Below are 9,698 nucleotides of genomic sequence, written 5' to 3' on the forward strand. Positions count from 1 at the left end.
TCCAGGACTCCCTCACTCCTTCTTAACTCATTGCCATAGTCCTAAAGCATTTTGTATTGCCCTTCCTCATTACCATGGATGATCTTCATAGCTAGCCCTCTGCAACTTGATCTTCCACTTATTTGTGTGTGTGTTCATTGACATACTTCTTGACCATGAAGCAGTTGGTTCTGCTGTCATGAGAGGCCCATAGATACCAAGTACAATCATGATCACATTTGTCCTTTAATATTTTCCTATCATTCACATGCAACTTGACATCAACTCTAGTTTTGTAACAATATTCTTTGATGGCCTTCCTTCTTAATTAAACTATTTGGAAAACTTGGCCTACATGGAATTTAGGACAATGTAGTCCTCTACCCTAAACCTCGAACTTCATGTACACTTCTTCATCATTTGAATCTGCTAGCCCCAAACCAACACCTTCAGACTCATATGGTTCATCTTCTTGCCCCTCTTTTCCTTTATCTCTAGCTTTCTCCTTTCCTTTGTCGAAATACTTATCTTTTTTAGTAGCTTGATTTCCCTGCTTCCCTTTCTCCTTTTTGTCCTCGAGTTCACCCATATCCACATTGTTCTACATATAGATCAGCATCACCATCATTAATGTCATAATCACTATCTACTATGACACCACGATCAAAGTCTGAATCATCTGAATCAATCCCAACAGCTGCATCTTCTACTCCCATTTCATATGAAGGATTGATCTGTCTTCTAGTTTTGCCGCTCACTGCTTCTTGCTGACTAACATTCTTATGAATGTGCTCTGGTTGTGATGGTCGTATGACAACAGTCTCTATCTCTTCCATATTTGCATCTTCATGATTGCCAATAGAGCAGTTCCTATTTGCAAACGCATAATTACTAACAACATTTGTTGGACTCTCTGGGTAAACCACCTACATAGAAATAGGATGATCTGCACCTACATGCTCTACATCTTCATTTTCATATCCAACATGCTCTGGTTGTACATGTGTTGTTGCATTACTTTCTTGCTCAGTGTTCCTTGTCTTTGTAGGACTGAACACTGGAGGCGGGTGGGTTATTGGGTTATTCACCACATCATCCTAAGTAAGGTTAGCATCCAAGCTATCGTCATGGTCCAAATAAAGACTGAGTGAGTTGTGACCAAGAGACAGAAATGTCAACATCTGATCACTGTCTTCATTACCTCTGATTCTCTCAAACAATTTTGCTTGATTGACATAATAGGAATCAAGTAATACACCTTTAATCTACCTGCCATCTCCCACCCAATCTCCTCAACTAAAAGTTAAACCATAATTGGAGACCATGTCACAACATCTAGTTCATCATACCACACAACATCTAGTTCATCATACCACACAACATGAGCATGACATAAGAACGGTTGCCACCACGTTCAAGGAAATATCCACCATGGTTGAATTGAACATATTTTTTTGCTCCGTGCGCTTTGCAAGAATAAAACATGTACATAAGCATCAGAATCAACTACAAGGCACCATCTTTACACACATAAAACCCCACTCCATAACCCCCAAATCATGTACAAAAACCCTAGCGAAATCAACACTCGAATGTGGGCAACCCTATCAAACTAGCTCAAAATTGATGATGCCCAAACGAAATATTGCCGATTAAAACATGTACAAATGCACCAGAATCAACTACAAGGTCCTCTTACATAGCTAAGACCCTACTTCGAAACCCCCAAGTCATGTGGAAAACCCTAGCGAAATCTCTACTCCAATGAGGGCAACCCTATCAAACTAACTCAAGATTGTTGATGTTGAACGGAACATTGCAGATTAACAGCCCAAGAATCCAGGACTTGACAGGAAAGATTGGGGTTTACTATAGTTTGGGGGCGGCGCACCGTCAGGGTGACAAACAGGGGCCATCGCCGCCACTCCTCTACACCCCCGCACGAACAAGGGTTGACGAACGTTGCGTCTCGACCCTCACGACGCCTCTCTGTCAGCAATGAGCCTGTGGCAACAGACGATCGCCTCCCTCTCCCCTGCGTCGCACCTGCTTTGGTGTGACCGAAGACTAAAAAGGCAAGGAGATTTGATCCATTTCCAACGACATCCGAGCGGAGGGGGTTGTGCAAAAACAACACGCAAGCGGCTGCTTCCTGCCCGCTCGCGCGGTGGACTGGTGGTCAATGACGACGCGTACGGACGTGAAACAGTATCTTATAATCATGTCTTGTCGTATTTAGTGATCGTATTGGATGTATTTATGAGCATGGTGACCGAAGTGAGTAGACACAGATTCAATGAATCAATACATTTTAGTCAACGTGCGCGCGCGTTATGCAGCCCAGCACCGCTTGACCGCCACACGACGATGTAGTTTTTCTTTTTGAGGATGGCATGATTGTGTCAGGAGTGACGTGCACCATGGCGTGCATCCCGCGGAAGTGTCATCCCGCGGTGGCACGGTTCTTTTGCAAAACTAGATGGATACCCCGCGCGTTGCAGCGGGACATGTAGTAGGCTTCCAAGTGCTCAAATCGTTAATTTTTTCTAAAGGTTACAAATATTGCATTGGTCTCTTTTGGGTCGTTCGTAAAAAATTGGGATGCGGTTAAGTACACACTAAACATAAACAACAGCTTTGCAATTTGTATTTTCAAATGTCAATGAAATCACCAACCTTCAAATTCCTTAGTTAGGCTTTGTATGCACTATCAATGAATGGAATGCATTAGAATTAGAATGAGAATGGATAAAAGAGTAACCACTTACAGACTCTACTTTTGAAATTGGAGGATGCACTGTTTCCTGTAATCTTGTAAAAGAAGACATTAGCTTGCTCAAAGAATAAACGACCACAACACAACCTCATAATTTAAATGTTTTTTAACACTAGAGATGGGTGTAAGCCTGTAAAGAAGATGGTACATGATCTTTGTTGTGGTTTTGCAAGTTTTTCTGCGGCGTCACCCTAAAGCCAGTGTACTTTCGTAGCATCGTAGGAGCAGCTCCACATGATGGTTGCTGTAATTGGCCGCACCTTCCAGCAGCGGTAGCACCTGCGACAGGAGCGTGTCCGCGTCGATGAACCCGTTGTTCGCAATATCCAGCAACGCCGGCAAACCGAGATATACAGTCAGAGAAGGCAAATCCGTCATCCACTGCTGCCATTCGCTCTGCAGGATCCCGTCTCCGGGCGGGAATGACCTGGCACGGCTGGTTGTCGTGGAATTGCACGCACAGGACGTCGAACAGCCCAGCGGCCGAGCGCGGCCATGAGGGACACGTCTGGGAACATGCAACGTGGCCCCGCGGTGAGCAACCGAGCATGTACATCTTGCCTCCCACGACGCGCATCGACCTTGTACAGAGACGTGGGGTTCCTCGCGAGATCGTCGTAGTACCTGGACTAGGCCTCCATGTAAAAGTCCATACCCTCCAGCAGCTCGTCGCCTGAACTCTCTCATTTATCGAGGTCCATGATGTGGTCCCCCGTCCCTGCCATCCACGACGCGCACGGCAGGACTCGGAGGCGAAGAGATGACACACGGGCCACCACTGCTCCGAGAGGTCGCGCTACTGCGAGGGGAGCGCGCCGCTGCAGATCGCGACTTGAGCGGCAGCGCAGGACAATGGGGAGCTCTGAGATGCGGTCCTCCCACCCCCTGCGCGCCGGTGCGGATGGCTGACTTGAGCGGCAGCGCAGTCTCTTTGGGGAGCTCCGAGATGCGGCCCTCCTACCTCTTACGCACCGACGCTTCTCCTTCTCTATCCTCTTCCTCCCTACCCCTTCTTCATCATCCAAGATTTGAAGAGATCCTGAAGCGACGTGGTCACGTGGAGGCGCGTGCTAAGATTTATAGATGATAAATGAAACGATCGGTCATGTCTTGTTGAATTCCCACGATCAATTCATGTCTCTTCGGATGCCTGCGTCAGTTCCAGAACACTGAGAGTCATGCGGGTATACGGCGCAATGTTAGACTACCCATAGTGGGAGTAACATAGATAGTAACATCACATATATCTAAGTTAAATAGACGATGTAGCATGCAATAAATGAAGAAAGAGATAAAAGTGGTAACATAGCTAGTTACTACTAATATGAGTAACATCACACATATCAAGGAAAGATGTGTCTATAGCCTAATAAATGAAGTGTTCCATGTTACCACACATATGTTACTCCCCACTATAAAGGTACATAGACTAGTAACATGGACATGTTACTAGTCTATGTTACTACCCATTGTGGCTAGTCTTAGCAACAGAGTTCTGTCACGAAAGTAAATGGATCAGAGCATAGGAAAATCAGAATAGATGATATAGAATTGAGTAAAAATCATGTGGGGTCTACTTAATGATGTGAATAGGCTGGATATCAAGAGAAATAAGATAGTGAGGATGAATTATTTAGGTATTATAGATGTTTCGTGCTTCGTGCTCTATGCTTTTGCTATTCCCAGTCAAGTTGTTATTTTCGACCACGACTTAACGTAGTTTTTGTGGCCAAGAATATGAATTTGTATGACGATTTCCTCCCAATAAAAAACTAGGATTTGTACGACGAAGGACGTGCCACGAGAACCTGCAAAAGAAAAAAGAAGAGAGAGGACGTGACACGTGATGAGGTCTACTTCATTATGTAGCAAGACGCCCCGTTTACATATGGGATGACGCTACCCTGTTGGGAACGGCTTCCTTCTGAACGGAAACTCTACGCTCGTCAAGTCACGTGACATATGGGGTGACGCTACCCTTCCCGCCAGCCTCACAGGGCACTGACACTACATAAAGGTACGAGGCTACGAGCTCCTCCACGACAATCCACACCAACACCAAACCACGGTGGCCGCCGATCGACCCGGCCACGCCTGAGAGCAGCATCTTGCCGGAGACATGGCGTCCGCTCCTGCGGCGGTTCCCCGCGTGAAGCTGGGCTCCCAGGGAATGGAGGTCTCGGCGCAGGGCCTCGGCTGCATGGGCATGTCCGCCTTCTACGGCGCGCCCAAGCCCGAGCCCGACATGGTCGCGCTCATCCACCACGCCGTCGCCGCCGGAGTCACCTTCCTCGACACCTCCGACATGTACGGGCCGCACACCAACGAGATCCTGCTCGGCAAGGTTGGTCCTAGATTCCTAGAAGCTAGACTAATTAGTCGGACTGTGATTCACGGACGTGCACTCAAGGTGTTCGATGTAATGCTCGTCGCAGGCGTTGCAAGGCGACATGAGGGAGAAGGTGGATCTGGCCACCAAGTTCGGCGTCTCGTTCGCAGACAACAAATGGAATGTCCGGGGGGATCCGACGTACATGCGCGCGGCTTGCGAGGGCAGCCTCAAGCGGCTGGCCGTCGACTGTATTGATCTCTACTACCAGCACCGCATCGACAAAAATTTGCCCATCGAGGTCACGGTGAGTGTCACACCGCCACTTATCTATTTTGTTAGCTACACCGAAAAGGTGATGCTGGACCCAGGTCCACATATTAGCTAAACAATTACTCCCTCCGTTCATAAATATAAGTCTTTTTAGAGATTCCAATATAAACTACATACGGAGCAAAATTGGTGAATCTACACTCTAAAATACGTCTATATACATTTGTATGTAGTCCATATTGAAATCTCTAAAAAATACTTATATTTAGGAACGGAGGGAGTAGTTTTTTTCCTTCTCCCGAAAAGAAGGATAAACCCCCGGCCTCACAAGTCTGTTGAATGGTTAACAAAATATACACTAATTCAGAAACAACTCACATGAGTGATCACCTCGTCTCCTCTCATTTTTAAGATCAGCAAACTCAAAATGTTTAACTGAAAGATAGGATTAAACTTTCCCCAAAGTTCATCTCACCGATGATCTAATCTTACTTTTCTTTTCAAAGAATAAGTTTGCTGATCTTTAAAAGTTCAAAATAGTACTACACTCCATCCTTTCTTTTGAGTATCCAAACCTAAATTCCAAATACATCGACTGAACTTCACCCAAACGATTCACAATAATTAATAAAAAATAATAGGACAGAAACGTGGTTAAATGCTGCTATTCTCATGACATTTCTTTCTTTTTTAGTCACAAAATTTGAACTATCCACTGTAAGTAATGATACCTGTAGCAGTCGTGAACTTGCACCATTTTAGGCATGTACATTTGAACGTGGACGTGAACTATCCCTTTTTATGTTACTGTCATATACAACGTGAACTTGCTAGATTGGCGGAATTTTGAGAACCCCAGTTGCACAATTTGAGACATGTTTTTTATTTTACATCTTTAAATCTGAGTTTCCACCTTGCTAGATTGGCGAACTCAAGAAGCTAGTCGAAGAAGGAAAGATAAAATACATCGGACTATCTGAAGCATCTGCATCAACAATCAGAAGGGCTCATGCTGTCCATCCTATTACTGCAGTTCAGCTGTAGTGGTCATTATGGTCTAGAGATGTGGAAGAAGACATAATTCCAACTTGCAGGTAATGAACAAAAATTGCTATCTTCTGCTTGTTGAAATCAGGGACTACATGGTCTAAATTTATTTTGTTGTGTCAATTCAAGAGAACTTGGAATCGGAATCGTACCTTACAGCCCACTTGGTAGAGGATTTTTCTCTGGTGGAGCAAAACTGATCGACTCGCTATCAGATCAGGACTACCGCAAGGTGAATTCCAACGACTGCTATGTAGACTTTGCTATTTTTGGTACAGGTTAATCCTGCTTTTTTCGTTAGCTTCTAACTCTTCATCAATCAAACATATTTGTGTTTATGCTTGATGGATTTTTTTCTTTGCATTGATCATACACATACCTTTTCTTAATTTAAACGCTTTTTCAGTTTCTTGTCACAAAAGGGGAATGGGACTTCCACGGCCAGTTGTCCATTTCACTGAAAACTTCATGCTTTTGCAGCATATGCCCAGATTCCAGCCAGAAAATCTTGAGAAGAATACCCTGATATTTGACCGTGTTAACGCAATGGCAACAAGAAAAGGGTGCACACCATCACAACTTGCATTAGCCTGGGTTCATCATCAGGGGAGCGATGTTTGTCCCATACCTGGCACAACAAAAATCGAGAATTTCAACCAGAATGTGGGAGCACTATCTGTGAGGCTCACACCAGAGGAGATGGCCGAACTCGAGTCCTATGCCGCTGCCGGTGATGTCCAGGGTGAGCGGTACTCTGAAATGGCGAGTACCTGGAAGTATTCTGAGACCCCTCCATTGTCATCCTTGAAAGCTGAGTAGCCATTTTTCTTCAGTGGAACTACAGGAGTTCATGATTCCAAACAGGCACAGGAGGGTAATCATAGTTGTGTTTTTTGAGTATTGACCAGAGTTGGACTCCTATTGTTGCGAATTCCGGTATGTAAAATAAGCTGTGGTATGTATGTGTGTATGCTTCGTTGTTGGTATACAACTAGTGTGTTGAATAAGCCTGTGTGCTGTAGTGCTACATAAAGGTGTGGTAAAAATGCATGTTGACAAAAAGAATAATCATGTACAAATTGTCCCTTGGGTTATATTTTTGTGAAAGCATGTGGACACAATGCTTGTAGGGGAATTTTATTGTGTATTTTTGTACCTAAAGTCGTGCACCATACCTTGGAGCCACTTGTGGCCACCCGCCATGAAAGACGAGTGTTTCGGTGAAAGTGTAGATCGATTGATCTTCTTTGAATCCTCGAGATTTGTGAATGTTTGAGTGGAGGAACCAATGGAGGATGAGCTTTTTCGAGTTCAAACAAGGGTGGGTAACTCAAGGTGGAAGGATTAGGTTGGAGGTGGAAGGAGTGGCTTTTATATCCCCTCTCAAATCTTACAATTATTGGGCCACTTGGTGTACCCCGGAGTTTCGGGGAAGCATTGGAGATCCGGGCTCCCCTGAGATCCGAGCCATGAGACCTCGGAGATCCATCCCATCAAGAGGGCGAGCCAACAAATATCACGGATATCCAGGGTCTCACACCTCGGAGGTCTGGCCCATCGAGTGGTGATGCCATGGATACCTCGAAGATCCCGGGGTCTCCAGAGAGGGAGCCATAGGAACAACGGACATCCGAGGCATGGGACCCCGAAGAGATCTGTTCCTCCAGAGAGGAAACCATTGGACCCCGGCGATCCGATTCTTAGACCCGGAGATCCAGGGGCACTAGAAGGATGTGTACTTGATGGAACTGAGTGGCAATGATGAATTTGATGTGTAGTTGGATGTTTTAGTGAGTGTATGAATTGAAGTGAACTTATTATGATCCCCTAACTAGAAACATCACCTCAGCCCCTCTTAATGGTGCGGCTTTTCTATTGACTCAAAAAGATAAACCGAAACAGACCTCCGATCTTTTGTAATCTAGCCAACAATGTATCCCTCTTGGAGTTCCGTGAATGCCTTATGGATTGTGGGCTAGAGGACTTAGGTTACACTGGAAACCTTTTTACTTGGAGCAGAGGTGATATTCGAGAGCGTCTTGATCGTGCAGTATGTAATATAGGGTGGGCACTCAAATTCCCTTGTGCAAAGGTGATTAATGAAGAACATGTTCATTCCGACCATCGCCCACTGGTGCTGGATACGGATTATCTGGACGAGAATATTTTCAAGCAACCAGCGGGACGTGCAAAACAAATTGAAGCTAGGTGGTTATAGGAAGACATTGTTAATGAAATCGTTAAGGCATCTTGGGAGAAAGCAAAGTTAGCTGGTATTGGGCCTTCTCTTGTGGATCGAACGAGAGCCATGCATGCTGATCTTCACAACTGGGATCGTTAATTTTTAAAGGGCCCGAAGCGGAGAATTAAGAAATTGAAAAAAGAGTTAGAGACTGCGACGCGGCCCGACGAATGCTGAATCTCGTTGCCGGCAGAAGGAGATAATTGTGGTTATTGAAAACCTCTTAGACCAGGAGGAAATTTTCTGGCTACAAAGAGGTCGTGCAAACTGGTTGATGCACGGGGACCGTAACACATCTTTCTTCCATAACGCAGCTATGGCTAGGAAGAAGAGAAATAATATCAAGAAGTTATTGCATGACTCGGGGGTCTGGAGAGAGGATAAGGAGCTACAGGATCACATCACTGGTTATTTCGCAAAACTCTTCACATCGGAAATTCAATGTCCAAGCCAAGAGGTCTTGTCCCTTGTTTGTCGGAGAGTTTCTTCTGAAATGAACAATGCTCTTCTCGCCCCTTATACAGCTGAAGACGTTCGTAAGGCTTTGTTCGATATTGGGGATCTAAAAGCCCCCCGGCCGGATGGACTCCATGCTATCTTCTATAAAAGATTTTGGCCCATGTTAGGGGACAACCTAATTGAGGAGGTTTTGCAAGCGATCAATACATGCACTAGTCCAGCCGGTTGGAACAATACAGCGATTGTGATGATCCCAAAGGATAATTCACCAGAAAAGGTAACCCAGTTTAGGCCGATCAGCTTATGTAATGTGGTATATAAAATCATTGCAAAAATGGTGGCTCCTCGTTTGAAGGTTCTCCTGCCAGATATTATTACCCCAACTCAAAGTGCCTTTGTGCCTGGCAGATTGATAACAAATAATATTTTAGTAGCCTATGAGTGTTTCCACACAATCAAGAACAAAAGAGAAGGTAAAGAAGGCATCTGCGCGATAAAACTGGATATGCACAAAGCTTATGATAGAGTTGAGTGGCCTTTTTTGAAGGAAATTATGTTGAGATTGGGTTTTCGACAAGAATGGGTGAACATTG

The 9,698-nt window shown here is 44.9% G+C and overlaps 1 pseudogene across 1 annotated transcript; it reads left to right on the top strand.

Annotated features, from left to right (window-relative positions):
- The first annotated feature begins 4,756 nt into the window (after positions 1-4,756).
- Positions 4,757-7,565, top strand: LOC123053063 (probable aldo-keto reductase 2; annotated as a pseudogene). The gene is made up of 5 exons (XR_006425328.1): positions 4,757-5,099; positions 5,191-5,391; positions 6,279-6,451; positions 6,534-6,636; positions 6,885-7,565. The product of XR_006425328.1 is annotated as a probable aldo-keto reductase 2 (transcript).
- The last annotated feature ends 2,133 nt before the right edge of the window (positions 7,566-9,698 follow it).

The sequence above is a fragment of the Triticum aestivum genome, chromosome 2D, assembly GCF_018294505.1.
Source record: "Triticum aestivum cultivar Chinese Spring chromosome 2D, IWGSC CS RefSeq v2.1, whole genome shotgun sequence".
Taxonomy (NCBI): Eukaryota; Viridiplantae; Streptophyta; class Magnoliopsida; order Poales; family Poaceae; genus Triticum; species Triticum aestivum.